General features: G+C 43.3%; 1 long non-coding RNA gene across 1 annotated transcript in view; it reads right to left on the reverse strand.

Moving 5' to 3' along the window:
• LOC149194591 (uncharacterized) overlaps nucleotides 1–20,326 on the reverse strand; it is a 159,975-nt gene that overhangs the window by 129,603 nt on the left and 10,046 nt on the right. The window lies entirely within an intron of this gene.

Below are 20,326 nucleotides of genomic sequence, written 5' to 3' on the forward strand. Positions count from 1 at the left end.
GTCCAACCAATTTTGATCTCTCAACCCAACTGATGCCATCTCATTGAACAAAGTCGAATTCCTCCTCTTCTCCTCTGCGCAACTACTTCCCACCTATTTGCACCCCCTTTTGGAGTGAGAAACTCTGCACACAACTACCGCTGCTCTGCTAGGAAAATTCGAACTTCTTGGCTAGAAGCCCTATGAGGAAAGAATTCCCTCAGTGTGTGCTCTTCCTTCCTCCTGACACTATTTGCACTAGCAAACTGCTGCAAAATCTGCATCCCAGTTGAAGATCTACCTTGCAAGGAATCTACTGCTACTTCCTCCGCCTCTGGTACTCTTCAATCTAGAAAATCTTATTCTTTGTCGACTCACTTAGAGAAGTAAAATTTCGACGAAAAAAATGGCCCTCCTAGCCAAGGAAATACGTTGCCCCTAGGATTTCGAATTGATGCCTACGTAGAAATTCGACCCTCCTTATCCCTTTCTGCCCTGAGCTCTCCAGCTTACGATCTGTCCTTAGATACCATGTGAAAAATTAGTGACCCGAATTCCTACTTTAGCAACTGATTAAATTTCTCCTACTTGTTAATTTATGAATCAAGTTATTTACAATGTTACACAGTAAACATTGAAATAAAATCTACTGCACCTTTCACAACATAAAATACTACAAAAACAAAACAGTGCACATGAGAGAAAAAAACGTGCACAAAATTACACTGTTATTTTTGGACAAACGTCCCCGAAAAAACCCAATGAGGGAAAACCAGTGCAGCAGCTGAGGGTTTTAATTATTATGCAGTAGTAAGCTGAGTACAAATCATTAGATGCCCAAACTGGCAGCTTGATACAGAGAATAAACTGGAAAAGAGGTAGTGAGAAATATTCTCACACTGTCACTGGTGATCCGACTCTGATCCAGGCTTTGGATGGCTAGCCCCACGCTGCCTCTACGCAGTCTCTGCGTCAGTCTACTTAGATCTGCGTTACAGCTTCTAGGAAACGCTTCAACCTTCCAGCTGATCTTTTGCTGATTGGAACTTCGACGCTCTGGCCCTCCAGTCTCACACCCCAGCTTTCGATACTAGATCTCGACTGCTTCCAGCAAAATTACGGACTCCCTCTGAAGCATTGCACGGCCTCTTGTTGAAGTTTCTAAGTTTACTTAGTTAGAAACCCACCATACACTTTATCTGATTTATTCCTACCTACTTGTTATTTTCCTTAACAAGTTATTTACAATGTAAATACTGAAAATAAACACTAGTGCATGTTCAACATATTACAGATCAGCAACTAAAAGAAACAGAAACAAACACACCATATGACACCATAATTTTTGGATTAATGTCCCTGGAAAAACACAATGTGGGGAAAAACCGGTGCAGCTATCTAAGGGTTTTCTTATTAGCCAATATCATAGTACAATCTGGGTGCCGAAATTGGCCTACCCAACAAAGAATTTCCTTGGCAGTAATACCTCTCTATTTCTGACAAATCTATTGGCCAAAACCCCAGATAATCCTTCTGGCAGCTACTCAACACCAAGCACCAATCTGCCCCAGAAACCCTAGCGTCAGCCTCTCTCTAGACTGTGTCAACCCCTCTACCTCACACTAGCCCTACGTCACCCCGGATGGGTCTTCGTCAGCCCTGGGAGGCCCTGCGTCAGTCACATAGGCCTCTCCGAGGCTCTGCACAGCTCTCGACTGCCTCTGTGTGGCCCTGCGTGAGCCCTGGCTGGCTCTGCATCACTCTCATTGGCTACTGCACTGCTCTCCCGGCACTACCTCTGCCTCTCTGTACTCAAATTCCCCTCAGCTGCATCTTCCGATCACTAATTCTATCTCTCTTAGCAAAGCCCGCTCTAGAGAATAGAATGACTGATCACTTTGGTGTATTCTCCAAGTGACCCTCAAGCCTCCTCTTATACTTTTCTGTTGACATCTCAACGGCTAAAATTAGATCTGGCTTGATCCATGTCTTTTGGACCATTCTAAAACAAATTCATATTAATACACATTAATATTTTATTTTCCCTAAGTTTAGACATAGGGACTCCATTAAAAATATTAATTATTTTAATATCTCATGATCTGTTTAGAATCTGCCCAAACCCTTTCTAGGTATTGGAGACCTCATGTCCCTAGCCTCTCCACCAAATTTTGTGGCTAGAGCACATCTGATGCTACCCCAAATCAACACCTTTGTGTGGCACTGCGCTGCCTCTTTGAACCTCTCATTGCCTTCTCTACCTTGCACTCTCTAGAACTGAAAAAATCCCCTCTGGTCTACTATCCCCGCCCCTCGCTGCAAGAAGATCACTCGATCTCTCTCCGGCAACTCAGCGCTACTACTCTTGACAAATTTGATCTCTAGATCTCACTATCTCGGTGTGTTCTCCAACGACCAAGATTAAAACATAATCAAAGGCTAAGACAAGAAATTCTTGCCTTCCATATCACATAGTTGGAGGCTCTATCCAACCGATTTTGATCTCTCGACCTAGTTGATGCCATCTCTTTGAAGAAACTCGAATTCCTCCTCTTCTCCTCTGCGTAGCTACTGCCCAGCTATTTGCACTCCCTTTTGGAGTGAGAGACTCTACACACAGCTACTGCTGCTCTGCTAGGAAAATTCAAACTTCTTGGCTAGAAGTCCTATGAGGAAAGAATTCCCTCAGTGTGTGCTCTTCCTTCCTCCTGACGCTATTTGCACTAGCAAACTGCTGCAAAATTTGCGTCCCAGCTGAAGATTTGCTCTGCAAGGAAACTGCTGCTACTCCCTTTGCCTCTGGTACTCTTCGATCTAGAAAATTTTATTCTCTGTCGACTCACCCAGAGAAGTAAAATTTCCGCCAAAAAAATGGCCTTCCTAGCCAAGGAAATATGTTGCCCCTACGATTTCAAATCGCTGCCTACGGAGAAATTCAACCCTCCTTCTCCCTTTCTGCTCTGAGCTCTCCAGCTTATGATCTGTCCTCTGATAGCATGTGAAAATTCGATGACCCGAATTCCTACTATATAAACTGATTAAATTTCTCCTAGTTGTTAATTTCTGAATCAAGTTATTTACAGTGTTACACAATAATCATCGAAATAAAATCTACTGCAACCTTCACAACATAAAATACTACCGAAACAAAATACTGCACAGGAGAGAAAAAAACTCACACAATTACACCGTTGTTTTTGGACAAACGTGCACGGAAAAACCCAATGTGGGAAAACCAGTGCACCAGCTGAGGGTTTTAATTGTTATGTACTAGTAATTTGAGTACAAATCATTAGATGCCGAAATTGGCAATCTGACACAGAGAATAAATTGGCAAAGAGGTAGTGAGAAATACTCACACTGTCACTGGTGATCCGACTCTGATCCAGGCTGTGGATGGCTAGCCCCACGCTGCCTCTACGCAGTCTCTGCGTCAGTCTACGTAACAACGTCTAGGAACTGCTTCACCCTTCCAACTGATCTTCTACTGATTGGAACTTCGACCCTCTGGCCCTCCAGTCTCACACCACAGCTTTCGGCACTAGATCTCGGCTGCTCCCAGCAAAATTACAGACTCCCTCTGAAGCATTGCACTGTCTCTGTGTGGCACTGTGCTGCACTCTCCAAAACTGGAAAAATCCCCTTTGGTCTACTATCCCTACCCCTCACTACAAGAAGATCACTCGATCTCTCTCTGGCAACTCAGTGCTACTATTGAGAAATTTGATCTCTAGATCTCACTATCTCGGTGTGTTCTCCAACGACCAAAATTAAAACATAATCAAAGGTTAAGATTAACTGGGAGTTGATCCTTGTCTTCTTTTAGAAGATTCACACCAGATCTAATTAATACCCTTTAATTAATCACATTTTCTAAGTTTAGACTTAGGAATACATTAAAAATGATTAATTATTTTAATGAAACCAACTCAAGGTGGAATGATCCAAACGATTTCTAGGTCCTAGAGAATGCATGTGTCTTTGCCTCTTTGCAAAATCTCGAGGCTAGAGAACATCCGATGCTACAGAAATCAACACTCCCTCTTAGCGAGGAATGTGCTCTAGTGTTGCAATCCACTGAAGCATCATTCTGTTTTTGCACCATCTCCTGTTGCGCTGTTGATGTTTGCCTCTACTGCCCATAAATTACTGCGCAACTCTAATTGCTTCATCCATTTTGTTGTTGACTCTACTGAACTATTGTCAACATTGCATCTGCACTGAAACCCTCTCCAACTGTTGTCGCTGCAACTATAACAACTACAACGAAAAAGCATCCAAAATATTGAACCAACTGTGGTCAGTATGATGCATCCTTCGTCTGAGTTTTGACTGTTGCTAACCTCTGCACTGTCACTTAAGCCACTGCGCTATTGTTGACTAGCCATTGCATCTGCCACTCTGCCACCTGACTGCACCGACTACCACTGGTCCATCCTAGTACTACTAACTATTGGCTACCGTAGCAAGGAACTGATTAAAGAGGTGGAACTCCTCAAGGATCCTGCCTATCATGTAACTCTCTGGGGCTATAGTTCCAGATCACCCCACCTCACTCGTGGAGGCATCTCGACAATCATGGAAAACTCTTCCTCCATTCTGGAGGACAGTCTATCGATCTCAGTGGATGCAACCTACTAATCCTGGTACTCCTCCTTGTCCTTCTTTCTGAGAGGACACTGAGTGTTGTAGTGGCCAAGCTCACCACACCTGAAGCACTTGATCTTGGAAACATCCTTCTTCCTCCTGCATTGCTCCTGCTGCCCCTTAAATACAAGGGCCACATTTTCCTCCTCCTTTACTGACTTCGTCCCATTGCTACCACTAGCACCACTGATGGTGCTCTTCCCCGAGCATAGTCCTCGCTAAGAGGAAGTGTTGATTTGGGATTACATCGAATGTGCTCTAGCCACGAAATTTGGTGGAGAGGTTGGGGCACATGAGATCTCCAATACCCAGAAAGGTTTTGGGCAGATTCTAAATAGATCAGGAGATATTAAAATAATTAATAAATTTAATGGAGTCCCTAAGTCTAAACTTAGGAAAAATAAAATATTAATGTGTATTAATATGAATCTGTGTTAGAGTGGTCCAAAAGAGATGGATCAAGCCAGATCTAATATTAGCGGTTGATTAAGGACTTAATCTCGACCGTTGAGATGTCAACAAGAAAAGTATAAGACGAGGCTTGAGGGTCACTTGGAGAGCACACCAGATGATCAGTCATTCTATTCTCTAGAGCGGGGTTTGCTAAGAGAGATAGAATCAGTGATTGGGAGAGCAACTGAGGGGTATTGAGTACAGAGAAACAGAGAAGGCAGAGATTGTGTCGGGAGACCAGCACAGCAGCCAAGGAGAGTGACACAGAGCCAGCAAGGGCTCACGCAAGGCCACACAGAGGTAGCCAAGTGCTGCACGGAGCACCAGAGGGTCTAGCGTCGCTGACGCAGAGACTCCTAGAGCTGACGCAGGGCCTCTTGGGGCTGATGCAAGCCATGAAAGGATGATGCAAGGCCAACATGGGACAGAGAGGGGCTGACACAATCCAGATTGGGCAGACGTTGTGGTTGCAGGAGCAGTTTTGTGCTGCGGAACTACTGAAAGAATTTTTCGCGATTTCAGCCAGGAGATTTCTCTTAAATTGTGAGGTATAGCCGCTAAGAAAATTCTTTGTCAGGTAGGCCAATTTCGGCACCCATATTGTACTCTGATATTGCTTAATAAGAAAACCCTCAGATAGTTGCACAGGCTTTCCCGCATTGGGTTTTTCCGGGGACATTGTTCCAAAAATACTGGTGTCATGTGGTGTGTTTGTTCTTGTTTCTTTTAGTTGTTGATCTGTAAAATGTTGAGCATGCACTTGTGTTTATTTTCAGCATTTACTTTGTAAATAACTTGTTAAACAAAAATAACAAATAGATAGGAATAAATTAGAAAAAGTGCATGAAGGGTTTCTAAACTAAGTAAACTTAGAAACTTCAACATGGTAGCAAAGGGTGATTGCAGATCACAAGAGGACTAAAAGACATTAACCAAGCGGAGCAATAGCAACAGAAAACAATTGTCCCAAGGTGACAGAAGTTGTTTCTAGCAGCGCCGAAGCCAAGGAAGTGTGACGCAGAGCCAGCCAGAGCCACGCAGAAGAAGTCGGGAACTGTGCAAAGCCTCACAGAGACCAACATTTCTGACACAGAGGGCCAGAGGGCTTAAGCAAGGCATCCCAGGGCTGACGCAGACCCATCCAGGGTTAAGCAGAGGCAACATTAGTCAGAGAGGGGCTGACGCAGTTCACAGAGAGGCAGTTGCTGGGGTCTAGAAGGCTACAGGAATATTGCAATGGAGTTGGTGAGGTACTGTAGTTAGAACAGTACTTGACAGAGCAGGGCCAGAGGAGTTGTTACCGAAGGTTTCTAGCCAAGGAACCTGGATTAGCAGTGTAGTTGCACAAGATAATCAGAGTAGGGGGCATATCGACAAGCGGCAGAAGGATTTCCAGAAGGGAAATCAGGACTCAGAGGGAGTCCAAAAGAGAACTTCTAGATGGGAAGTAAAGACTCAAAGGAGTCGAACAAAGAACTTCCAGGAGGGAAGTAGAGGAGCGTCATGGCACTTCACAGGGTAAGAGATCAGGATAGACTGGACGGAGCATCAAAATTCGTAGTTTGAAAGGCCAAAATATTATCAGTGCTTGACAGGAATCGTGTCAAGAACTTCACCTTGAAAGTTATAGCTATCCCAGCCGACCCCAGTGATAATGACAAGTACGAGGAGGCAATGGCGAGGGCCAAGTGCATTATTCTTGACAGGGTCAAGGATCATGTACGACATATAGCCGAGAAGGAAACGGCAATTGAGATGTGGGAGGCTCTCAAGAACCTGTACCAGCATACTTTTGTGTAGAGAAGAATGTTGTTTGAGAACCAGATGAGGTCGTATCATATGAAGAAGGGTCAAACAATTGACTCCTTCCTTGGAGGATTGAATGAGATCCGAGATCAGTTGACTGCTATAGGAGCGACACCGGATCAGGAGCTTATGGTGAGGACAACCCTGAATGTTGTCTCAGAAGAGCAGGAAGTGTTTGTCCAGAGCGTCCTGGGCAGAGGGACTCTCGTACCTTGGGACGAGATGTGGGCAACTCTTCGCCAGGAACAGATCAGACGACAATCAAAGACAGGTAACAACAGCAAAGGGATCAAGGTCAAGCAAGAGGAGCAGGATGTGGCACTAGCATCTGAGGGAAAGCAAGAGAGGCAGAAGAAGAAATATCTCTCCAAGATCAAGTGCTTCCACTGTGGGGAGATGGGTCATTATGCGACCCAGTGCCCAAGGAAGAAGAATAAGGGAGAGTCTTCTGAGACTAAGGCAGCGCCAACACGGGCAAAGAAGGAAGTTTTGACAGATGATGATTGTTCCATGAGTGCACATGCACCACTTGAGCGGAAGTGGGGAGACATTGAGTTGTAGTCAGATGGATTACAGGCGATGAGGGGCAGGATCCTTGAGGTACCTAGCCTCTTGGATTAGGCCTTGCTACGGGAGCCCCGATGAGTAGCAGGAATGGTTGGGTGGGTAGAGACAGATGCAGATGGAATGACAGAGAGAGCTACAGTGCAGGAGTCCCAAGACAGCGCAAAGCTAGCAGGCTGCAACAGCGCGAGAAGCACAGGAGTGTTGCACCAGTGCTGAAAGGCACAGAGAGGTGTGCAACGGTGCGAGATGCAAGGAGTTGGTGCAGCAACGCAGAGGTTAGAGAGAGGGAGCACTTGTCAGCAGCAAAGGGAGCTTCAGCATCAGTGGGTGTTTCTAGCCCAACAGGGAGGTTAGTTGGGAGATCAGATACTTACTTCTCAGTAACTAAGTTGCAGTGCAGTGGTGGGAAGCACGACACAACATGATGAGAGGAGGTGCAGTGTAGATGCAATGTTGGGAGAAAGGACCAGCAGCAGCACGAATGCAAAGGAAGTTGTCGTACAGATGCAAAAGTGGCAGTGGCAGAACCATGGGCAGCAGTATAGGAGGCAATAGTGCAGAGGATGTTAGGCAGGAAGGCCTAGCATTAGCACAGGTACCAATGTCGGATGATCAGAGTAATACTCAGTGAGGAGTATTGTTAGAGCACAGTCCTCGCTAAGAGGGAGTGTTGATTTAGGGTAGCATCGGATGTGCTCTAGCCACGAAATTTGGTGGAGAGGTTGGTGCACATGAGATCTCCAATACCCAGAAAGGGTTTGGGCAGATTCTAAACAGATCAGGAGATATTAAAATAATTAATATTTTTAATGGAGTCCCTAAGTCTAAACTTAGGGAAAATAAAATATTAATGTATATTAATATGAATCTGCGTTAGAGTGGTCCAAAAGATATGGATCAAGCCAGATCTAATCTTAGTCGTTGATTAGGACTTAATCTTGGTCGTTGAGGGTCACTTGGAGAGCACACCAGATGATCAGTCATTCTATTCTCTAGAGAGGGGTTTGCTAAGAGAGATAGAATCAGTGATCGGGGGAGCAACTGAGGGGCATTGAGTACAGAGAAACAGAGAAGGCAGAAATTGTGCCAGGAGACCAATGCAGCAACCAAGGAGGGTGACGCAGAGCCAACAAGGGCTCACGTAGGCCCATGCATAGGCAACCAAGTGCTGCGTAGAGCATCAGAAGGGCCAGCGTAGCTGATGCAGAGGCTCCCAGAGCTGACGCAGGGCCTCCTGGGGCTGACGCAGACCAAGAAAGGCTGACGCATGGCCAATGTGGGACCGGGCTGACGCAGTCCAGATTGGGCAGACGCTAGGGTTGCAGGAGCAGTTTTGTGTTGAGGAACTGCCAGAAGGATTTTCCAGGTTTTCAGCAAGGAGATTTCTCTCAAACTCTGAGGTATAGCTGCTAAGGAAATTCTCTGCTGGGTAGGCCAGTTTCAGCACCCAAATTGTACTTTGATATTGCTTAATAAAACCCTCATATAGTTGCATCGGTTTTCCCGCATTGGGTTTTTCCAGGGACATTGGCCCAAAAATAATGGTGTCATGTGGTGTGTTTGTTCTTGTTTCTTTTAGTTGTTGATCTGTAATATGTTGAGCATGCACTGGTGTTTATTTTCAGTATTTACTTTGTAAATAACTTGTTAAAGAAAAATAACAAGTAGGTAGGAATAAATCAGAAAAAGTTCTTGAAGGGTTTCTAAACTTAGAAACTTCAACACTACATCTGTTTTGTTGTTGACTCTGCTGAACTGCTATAAACATTGCATCTGCACTGCAACCCTCTCTAACTATTGCTGCTGCAACTGCAACAACTGCAACGAAAAAGCATCCAAAATACTAAACGAACTATGGTCAATATGATGCATCCGTCGTCCGAGTTTTGACTGTTGCTAGCCTCTGCACTGTCACTGAAGCCATTGCGTTGTTGCTGACTCTGCCCTGCGCTGCTTAGTCTCAGACCACTACTAGTGACTGCAGCTATCACTCTGGCACCTGACTGCACCAACTACCACTGGTCCAATCTGGTACTACTAAATATGGGCTCCCGTAGCAAGGTACTGATTCAAGAGGTGGACCTCCTCAAGAATCCTGCCTATCATGAATCTCTCTGGGGCTTTAGTTCCAGATCACCCCAACTCACCCCTGGAGGCATCTCAACGAGCATGGCATACTCTTTCTCCAATTTGGAGGACATCCTGTCGATCTCAGTGGATGCAGCCAGCTGATTCTGCTTCTCCTCCTTGTCCTTCATTTTGAGAGGACACTGAGTGTTGTAGTGGCCAAGCTCACCACACCTGAAGGACTTGATCTTGGAAAAGTCCTTCCTCCCGCGCTGCTCCTGCTGCCCCTTGGATGCAAGGGACACATCTTCCTCATCCTTTACTTGCTTAGTCCCATTGCTGCTACTAGTACCACTTATGGTGCTCTTCACCAGATCTCACCTCATCTCCTCCTATGCTAGATCAGTGCACACATGTTCCCAATCTGGCAATTTTTCTCTGCTCAAAATACTCTAGACGAAAACTTGAAATTCTTCAGAAATACTATCCAGAGCTACTCGTACAAACTCTGTAGGCTGGGGCGTTGTCCCTACTGAAGATAGTTGATCCCGACCATCCTGAAGCCTAGTAAGGAAGGGGTCTACAAGCTCCCCTTTCCACATGCTCATCTAGAAGACAAGAAATTCTTGCCTTCCAGATCACATATTTGGTGGCTCTGTCCAACCGATTTTGATCTCTCAACCCAACTGATGCCATCTCTTCGAACAAAGTCGAATTCCTCCTCTTCTCCTATGCGCAGCTACTGCCCACCTATTTGCACCCACTTTTGGAGTGAGAAACTCTGCACACAGCTATTGCTGCTCTGCTAGGAAAATTCGAACTTCTTGTCTAGAATCCCTATGAGGAATGAATTCCCTCCGTGTGTGCTCTGTCTTCCTCCTGACGCTATTTGCACTAGCAAACTGTGGCAAAATCAGTGTCCCAGTTGAAGATCTACCCTACAAGGAAACAAATGCTACTTCCTCTGCCTCTGGTACTCTTCGATCTAGAAAATTTTATTCTCTGTTGACTCACTTAAAGAAGTAAAATTTCCACGAAAAAATGGCCTTCCTGGCCAAGGAAATACACTGCTCATAGGATTTCGAAGTGCTGCCTACGCAGAAATTCCACCCTCCTCCCTTTCTGCTCTGAGCTCTCCAACTTACGATCTGTCCTTAGATACCATGTGATAATTTGATGACCCAAATTCCTACTTTAGCAACTGATTAAATATCTCCTACTTGTTAGTTTATGAATCAAGTTATTTACAATGTTACACAGTAAACATCGGAATAAAATCTACTGCAGCCTTCACAACATAAAATACTACGGAAACAAAATACCGCACAGGAGAGAAAAAACGTGCACAAAATTACACTGTTGTTTTTGGACAAACGTCCCCGAAAAACCCAATGTGGGAAAATTAGTGCAGCAGCTAAGGGTTTTAATTATTATGCAGTAGTAATCTGAGTACAAATCAATAGATGCCCAAACTGGTAATCTGATACATAGAATAAACTGGCAAAGAGGTAGTGAGAAATATTCTCACACTGTCACTGGCGATCCGACTTTGATCCAGGTTGTGGATGGCTAGCCCCACGCGGTCTCTGCGTCAGTCTACGTAGATCTACGTTATAGCTTCTAGGAATTGCTTCAACCTTCCAGCTAATCTTCTGTTGATTTGAACTTCGACTCTCTAGCCCCCAGTCTCACACCCCAGCTTCTAGTACTAGATCTCGACTGCTTCCAGCAAAATTACGGACTGCCTCTGAAGCATTGCATGACCTCTTGTTGAAGTTTCTAAGTTTACTTAGTTAGAAACCCTCCATGCACTTTATCTGATTTATTCCTACCTACTTGTTATTTTCTTTAACAAGTTATTTACAATGTAAAAATTGAAAATAACCACTAGTGCATGCTCAACATATTACAGATCAGCAACTAAAAAAAACAGAAACAAACACACCATATGGCACCATTATTTTTGGACTAATGTCCCTGGAAAAACCCAATGTGGGAAAACCGGTGCAGCTATCTGAGGGCTTTCTTATTAAGCAATATCAGAATACAATCTGGATGCTGAAACTGGCCTACCCAAGAAAGAATCTCCTTGGCAGTAATACCTCTCTATTTCTGACAAATCTACTGGCTAAAACCCTGGATAATCCTTCTGACAGCTACTCAGCACCAATCTGCCCCAGAAACCCCAGCATCAGCAGCTCTCTGGACTGCATCAGCTCCTACCTGCCTCATGCTGGCCTTGCATCACCCTGGATGGGTCTGCGTCAGCCCTGGGAGGCCCTGCATCAACCCTCTGGCCCTCTGCATCAGTCACGCAAGCCTCTCTGAGGCTCTGCACAGCTCCCGGCTACCTCTGCGTGGTCCTGCGTGAGCCCTGGCTGGCTCTGCATCACACTCCTTGGCTACTGCGCTGCTCTCCCGACACTATCTCTGCCTCTCTGCCTATCTGTACTCAAATGCCCCTCAGCTGCATCTTCCAATCACGAATTCTATCTCTCTTAGCAAACCTCGCTCTAGAGAATAGAATGACTAATCACTCTGGTGTATTCTCCAAGTGACCCTCAAGCCTCCTCTTATACTTTTCCTGTTGACATCTCAACGATAGAGATTAAGTCCCTTATCAACGGCTAAGATTAGATCTGGCTAGATCCATGTCTTTTGGACCATTCTAAGACAGATTCATATTAATACACATAATATTTTATTTTCCCTAAGTTTAGACTTAGTGACTCCATTAAAAATATTAATTATTTTAATATCTCCTAATCTGTTTAGAATCTGCCCAAACCCTTTCTAGGTATTGGAGATCTCATGTGCCCTAGCCTCTCCACCAAATTTCGTGGCTAGAGCACAACCGATGCTACCCCAAATCAACATCCTTTGTGTGGCACTGCGCTGCCTCTATGAACCTCTCATTGCCTTCTCTACCTTGCACTCTCCAGAACTGGAAAAATCCCCTCTGGTCTACTATCCCCGCCCCTCACTGCAAGAAGATCACTCGATCTCTCTCCGGCAACTCAGCGCTACTACTCTTGACAAATTTGATCTCTAGATCTCACTATCTCAATGTGTTCTCCAACGACCAAGATTAAAACATAATCAAAGGCTAACACAAGAAATTCTTGCCTTCCATATCACATAGTTGGAGGCTCCGTCCAACTGATTTTGATCTCTGAACCCAGTTGATGCCATCTCTTTGAAGAAACTCGAATTCCTCCTCTTCTCCTCTGTGCAACTATTGCCCAGCTATTTGCACTCCCTTTTGGAGTGAGAAACTCTGCACACGACTACTGCTGCTCTGCTAGGAAAATTCGAACTTCTTGGCTAGAAATCCTATGAGGAAAGGATTCCCTCAGTGTGTGCTCTTCCTTCCTCCTGACGGTATTTGCACTAGTAAACTATTGCAAAATCTGCATCCCAGTTGAAGATTTGCCCTGCAAGGAAACTGTTGCTACTCCCTCTGCCTCTGGTACTCTTCGATCTGGAAAATTTTATTCTCTGTCAATTCACTCAAAGAAGTAAAATTTCCACGAAAAAAATGGCCCTCCTGGCCAAGGAAATACGTTGCCCCTGAGATTTCGAATTGTTGTCTACACAAAAATTCAACCCCCCTCCTCCCGTTCTGCTCTGAGCTCTCCAGCTTATGATATGTCCTCTGATACCATGTGAAAATTCGGTGACCCGAATTCCTACTGTAGCAACTGATTAACTTTCTCCTACTTGTTAATTTATGAATCAAGTTATTTACAGTGTTACACAGTAATCACCGAAATAAAATCTATTGCAACCTTCACAACATAAAATACTACGGAAAAAAATGTTGCACAGGAGAGAAAAAAAACTCACACACAATTACATCGTTGTTTTTGGACAAACGTCCCCAGAAAAACCCAATGTGGGAAAACCGGTGCACCAGCTGAGGGTTTTAATTATTATGCAGTAGTAATCTGAGTACAAATCATTAGATGCTGAAACTAGCAATATAACACAAAGAATAAACTGGCAAAGAGGTAGTGAGAAATATTCTCACATTGTCACTAGCGATCCGACTCTAATCCAAGTTGTGGATGGCTAGCCCCACGCTGCCTCTACGCAGTCTCTGCGTCAGTCTACGTAACAACTTCTAGGAACTGTTTCACCCTTCCAGCTGATCCTCTGTTGACTGGAACTTCGACCCTCCAGCCCTTCAGTCTCACACCACAGCTTCCAGCACTAGATCTCCACTGCTCCTAGCAAAATTACGGACTCCCTTTGAAGCATTGCATTGTCTCTGTGTGGCATTGTGCTGCCTCTCGGAACCTCTCATTGCCTTCTCTACCTTGCACTCTCCAGAACTGGAAAAATCCCCTCTGGTCTACTATCCCTACCCCTCACTACAAGAAGATCACTCAATATCTCTCTGGCAACTCAACACTACTACTCTTGAGCAATTTGTTCTCTAGATCTCACTATCTCGGTGTGTTCTCCAACGACCAAGATTAAAACATAATCAAAGGCTAAGATTAACTAGGAGTTGATCCTTGTCTTTTTCTAAAAGATTCACACCAGATCTAATTAATACCTGTGTTGCACGGGTACCCGCACCCGGGGGTGGGGTTCTCGAACCCGTCCCGGGTTCCCGCACCCAAGTACCGGATTCAGGTACGGGTTCTTCCCAGACGAACCCAGAAGAACCGGGTTCTTCAAAAAAAAAATTTGGGTTCTTTTCCTTTAACGGGTTCTTGGGTTCTTGGGTTCTTCGGGTTGGGTTCTTCATAAAAAAAACTATATTAAAAATTTAATTTTCAAATAATTTTTTTTATTATTGAAATTTAAAAAATAACTTATAACAAAGGTAAAACTTATAACAAAACCTAAAAAACCCTAAATCAATTCTTGTAAATCAATTTGGAATGAAACATTCTTCCACGGTCCTTACCATCAAAACCTGTGTTGCACGGGTACCCGCACCCGGTTTTTTAAGTTTTTTACAAGTCTTGTTTTTTAAGAATTCTTGTAAATCAATTTGGAATGAAACATTCATTCCCGAGCCAAATAACCATCAAATTATAAACTGTAAATGCACACATACAGGTTCAGACATTTTCGGTCAAATAGAAAGTAGGATTGAGACCAGCCATAAGCTGTAATCAGCTGATGCTGTTAAATGGCGAAGGGCTATTTTGGACAATGGCTAAATTAAGTATCAAAATCTGTCAATTTCTCACAGCATTCTGATAACATCGTGTTAAGATTAAAACTAGGAAAATATGCCAAAATCATATATGGTCTCTACAGACTTGTACACCAAGTAATATCTAAAAACTGCGAAGGTGTTTTATGTTTAGATAATTAATATTCAGGCAGAGCTTCGCACTCAAAGACAAACTACCCCTCAAGCCATCAGATGGCTGCTGTGCATTTTATTAGGAAACAAAGACTGATAAGCGTGTTTTGTGGAAGGGCAAGGCTGCCATTGTTTTTGGGATTGCTTTACCACAGAGCACACTATGCATGGGGCAGGTGGATGATTAGACATCAAGAAAATTCTAGACCACTATTAGGTTGAGAAGAATCTCCTATGAAAAAATTGTGTTTTTATATGGGAGAGACTAAACATTCAAAGCAAAGTTACAAGCTCAAGCTTCAGCCAGAATGAGCAATTTCAATAACGAGAGAAGCTGTCTTGAAATTAGAGCAGGAGGCAGAAATGCTAACACTCCTTGGCTGTGTAGGAGGAAGGGTCTGTACGACCACAGCGTGATTCATTGATATGCATCCTTGCAAATGAACCTAAGCTGCATAGTTATTTTAAAGCCTGTGTGTGACAAAATCTGTCCCAAGTTTCACCAAAATAGTTGAGTCTAGCATTTATCCTAGTATGTATTTTGAATTTTCAGTTTTAGTAGTAGCCTTGAGCTCTCTCACATCGCTGTCACAGTGTCATGGTTACACAGAAAAGATTCAAAAGAACAGTTTTTTCGTGATAAATTTTGAAATTTCAATGTCAATGTTGAATGTTCAATGATGTGCATGTTTAAATGATTATCATTAAAGTTTTCTTGTTTAAAGTTGAAAAAATATACAAATTCAAATTTCATATATATATTATTAATTATAAATTTATAATTTATAAAATTTAATTATTAAAATTTAATATTATTATATTACTCGACGAACCCACACACCCTGTTTCCAAAAATGTCGTCCCCATCCCCATCCCCGCACCCACGTTTCCTGGCAACATAGATTAATACCCTCTAATTAATCACATTTCCCAAGTTTAGACTTAGGAATACATTAAAAATGATTAATTATTTTAATTAAACCATCTCTAGTTGGAATGTTCCCAAACGATTTCTGGGTCCTAGAGAATGCATGTGTCTTAGCCTCTCTGCAAAATCTCGAGGCTAGAGAACATTCGATGCTACAGAAATCAACACTCCCTCTTAGCGAGGAATGTGCTCTAGTGTTGCAATCCACTGAAACATCACTCTGTTTTTGCACCATCTCCTGTTGCGTTGTTGATGTTTGCCTCTATTGCCCATCAATTACTGCGCAACCCTGATTGCATCCGTTTTGTTGTTGACGCTGCTAAACTGTTGTCAACATTGCATCTGCACTGCAACCCTCTCCAGCTGTTGTTACTGCAACTGCAACAACTGCAACGAAAAAGCATCCAAAATACTGAACCAACTGTGGTCAGTATGATGCATCCGTCGTCCGAGTTTTGACTGCTGCAAGCCTCTTCACTGTCACTGAAGCCCCTGCGCTATTGCTGACTCTACCCTGCGCTGCTCAGTCTCAGACCACTACTAGCCACTGCATCTGCCACTCTACCACCTGACTGCACCAACTGCCACTGGTACTACTGACTATGGGCTCCCGTAGCAAGGTACTGATTAAAGAGGTGGACCTCCTCAAGAAACCTGCCTATCATGTAACTCTCTGGGGCTATAGTTCCAGATCACCCCAACTCACCCGTGGAGGCATCTCGGTGATCATGGCAAACTCTTCCTCCAATCTGGAGGACAACCTGTCAATCTCAATGGATGCAGCCTGTTGATCCTGCTTCTCCTCCTTGTCTTTCTTTCTAAGAGGACACTGAATGTTGTAGTGGCCAAGCTCACCACACTTGAAGCACTTGATCTTGGAAACATCCTTCTTCCTCCTGCACTGCTCCTGCTGCCCCTTAGATGCAAGAGCCACATTTTCCTCGTCCTTTACTTCTTTCGTCCCATTGCTATCGCTAGCACCACTGATGGTGCTCTTCTCCAGATCTCACCTCATATCCTCCTGTTGCAGAACAACCCACACACGTTCCCAATCTGGCAGTTTTTCTCTGCTCAGAATACTCTGGACGAAAACTTGCCATTCTTTGAAAATGCTATCCAGAGCTACTCGTACAAACTCTGTAGGCTGGGGCGTTGTCCCTACTGAAGATAGTTGATCCCGGCCATCCTGAAGCCTAGTAAGGGGTCTACAAGCTCCCCTTTCCGCATCCTTGTGCATCTCAAATTCTCTTCAAGGTACATCTTTTCATTGGTCGGAAGATCCTTTGTACAACTTAGCTAGTGCTTCCCACATCTGTCGAGCAGTATCTTTGCCAGCTCTGTGAGATACGCGATCTCGAACTGTATCAAGAATCAACCTCTTAGCTTTTGCCATCTGCTTCTTGTATTTCTTAGGCAAATCTGCATCTGCAGGTACAACTACCACACTATTGATATAAGTTTTGAGATCATGCTCATCTAGAAGACAAGAAATTCTTGCCTTCCAGATCACATAATTGGAGGCTCTATCCAACCAATTTGATCTCTCAACCCATTGGATGCCATCTCTTTGAAGTAAGTCGAATTCCTCCTCTTCTCCTCTGCGCAGCTACTGCCCATCTATTTGCACTCCCTTTTGGAGTGAGAAACTCTGCACACGACTACTGCTGCTCTGCTAGGAAAATTTGAACTTCTTGGCTAGATGTCCTATGAAGAAAGAATTCCCTCAGTGTGTGCTCTTCCTTCCTCTTGACGCTATTTGCACTAGCAAACTGCAGCAAAATCTACGTCCCAGTTGAAGATCTGCCCTGCAAGGAAACTACTGCTACTCCCTCTGCCTCTGGTACTCTTCCGATCTGGAAAATTTTATTCTCCGTCGACTCACTTAGAGAAGTAAAATTTCCACAAAAAAATGGCCCTCTTGGCCAAGGAAATATGTGGCGCCTAGGATTTTGAATTGCTGCCTACGCAGAAATTCGACCCTCCTTCTCCCTTTCTGCTCTGAGCTCTCCAACTTAGAATTTGTCCTCGAATACCATGTGAAAATTCAGTGCCCTGAATTCCTACTGCAGCAACTAATTAATGTTAATTTATGAATCAAGTTATTTACAGTGTTACACAGTAAACATAGAAATAAAATCTACAGCAGCCTTCGCAACATAAAATACTACGGAAACAAAATACTACACGAGAGAAAAAAACACACACAATTACATCATTATTTTTGGACAAACGTCCCCTGAAAAACCCAATGTGGGAAAACCGGTGCAACAACTGAGGGTTTTAATTATTATGCAGTAGTAATCTGTGTACAAATCATTAGATGCCCAAACTGGCAATCTGATACAGAGAATAAACTGGAAAATATGTAGTGAGAAATATTCTCACACTGCCACTGGCGATCCGAATCTGATCCAGGCTCTGGATGGCTAGCCCCACACTACCTCTGTGCAGTCTCTGCATCAACCTACGTAGATCTGCGTCACAACTTCTAGGAACTACGTCACTCTTCCAGCTAATCTTCTACTGACTGGAACTTCGACCCTCTGGCCCTTCGATCTCATACCCCAACTTCCAACACTAGATCTCAACTACTCCCAACAAAATTATGGACTGCCTCTAAAGCACTCAACTGCCTTTGTGTGGCACTACGTTGCCTCTCTGAACCTCTCATTACCTTCTCTACCTTGCACTCTCCAGAACTGGAAAAATCCCCTCTGGTCTACTGTCCCTGCCCCTCACTACAAGAAGATCACTTGATCTCTCTCCGACAACTCAGCGTTGCTACTCTTGAGAAATTTGGTCTCTAAATCTCACTATCTCAGTGTGTTCTCCAAGTGCCAATCAAACTCCTTATAATCTCCCGTTGGAGCACCAAAAGCCAAGATTAAACATAATCAAAGGCTAAGATTAACTAGGAGTTGATCCTCGTCTTCTTCTAGAAGATTCACACCAGATCTAAATAATACCCTTTAATTAATCACATTTCCTAAGTTTAGACTTAAGAATACATTAAAAATGATTAATTATTTTAATTAAACCATCTCTAGGTGGAATTTTCCCGAACGATTTATGGGTCTTGGAGAATGCATGTGTCTTAGCCTCTCTGCAAAATCTCGAGGCTAGAGCACATCCGATGCTACAGAAATCAACATTGACCTCATCATTCTAGTGATTTCCGATGCTGAAAGTTCGTAAAGAGCAGGGGACATTGACTGAGGTGACAGTGGGTCCTTGTCCCATTGTTGTCACTTGGTCTAATGCTAGATTGCATGGTAACAGTCCTCATAAGGTACACTCTGATTTCTCTCACAGAATTGTTGAAAAAAGGTGTTAAAAGCAAGATAACATGGCTCAAAAAACTAGTGTGCACTCAGGTTTTGTTGTCTATTATTATAGTGGCATATTATGGGTTTTTTAAAGTATGTAATCACTCGAATTTCTGTGTACTATGCCATAATGGATTCCTCTACATGCTCTAAAGACTGATAAATAAGATGTCCTATGATTGTCTCTCTGATTTATATGGACATATTTTTAGACCTTCTTCATGACAAAATACACGATTCTTGTGGGTAAGATGAGATGAAGAATGATGAGTACAGAAAAGAAAAGGACACTATTAGCAACTTGAACCCTTCAATCCAGCAGCAAAGCAGACTCTTCTGAGGATTTCTTGACACAAGGAGGATGCATATACAATTTATTCATATGTGATTTTGGGCTATGCTTTATCTAGAGATTAATTTGTTCTTATGCAGCTTGAAAACAGTCTAATTCTGACTGTATATGACAGCAATATATGAACTGGTTAGAGATCAAATTTGAAGTGCCTTTTTGTCATGTTCTGGCAAAAAATCTCAATCACATGAAGAGTACCTTTTAAAGAAATTTATCAGCATCAAATCAGTGTTTTGTGGATCATATGGGCCAGTCAAGCAGCTTCTAGGCCAGATGGACAAGATGAAAGATATTTGAAGGCGCCTTTTTACACATGGATACTTTCATATAATAGCATCTAAATGTTTATGACAGTAGGAGATTAGATGGAAGGCATATGGCCTGACTTCATCTCTAAACAGCATTATTGAGAAAAAGTAAGGTTGGCCCTCTATAGTTTCATAGTACATCTTCAAGTAGGCCTCGAACTAAATCATGTGCCTTTACCTGAAAAGGTCAGCCTTTAATGGATCTTGGATAAATAAAATAAATTATTAGAGAAAAGATCCATCTTATTCATGAAACATACAAACTCGTCTAGCTCTGTGATTTGGGTGTCAAAGAGGGACTGATTTAATCTTCTCGGCTAAGTTGCAAAGTTGCATGAAATGTGAAAACATATAGAAATTTCCGAAATGGGCTACGGCTGAAAACATGACCCAACCCGCCTCCCCCAACTGCAAATGTCAAGTCTGATTTTGGAATCTTGGATGTATAATCTCATGTATGAAGGATAATTTTGGATTTTGCATCATGCAATCATCTATGAGAGTTAAAACAAACTTGGTTTCCCTTCTAAAATGTCATCATGCAATCATCTATGGGAGTTCATGATG

This window comes from Pinus tabuliformis, chromosome 2_2 (assembly GCF_031772625.1).
Source record: "Pinus tabuliformis cultivar Carrire ecotype Pingquan chromosome 2_2, CPIR1, whole genome shotgun sequence".
Classification (NCBI taxonomy): Eukaryota; Viridiplantae; Streptophyta; class Pinopsida; order Pinales; family Pinaceae; genus Pinus; species Pinus tabuliformis.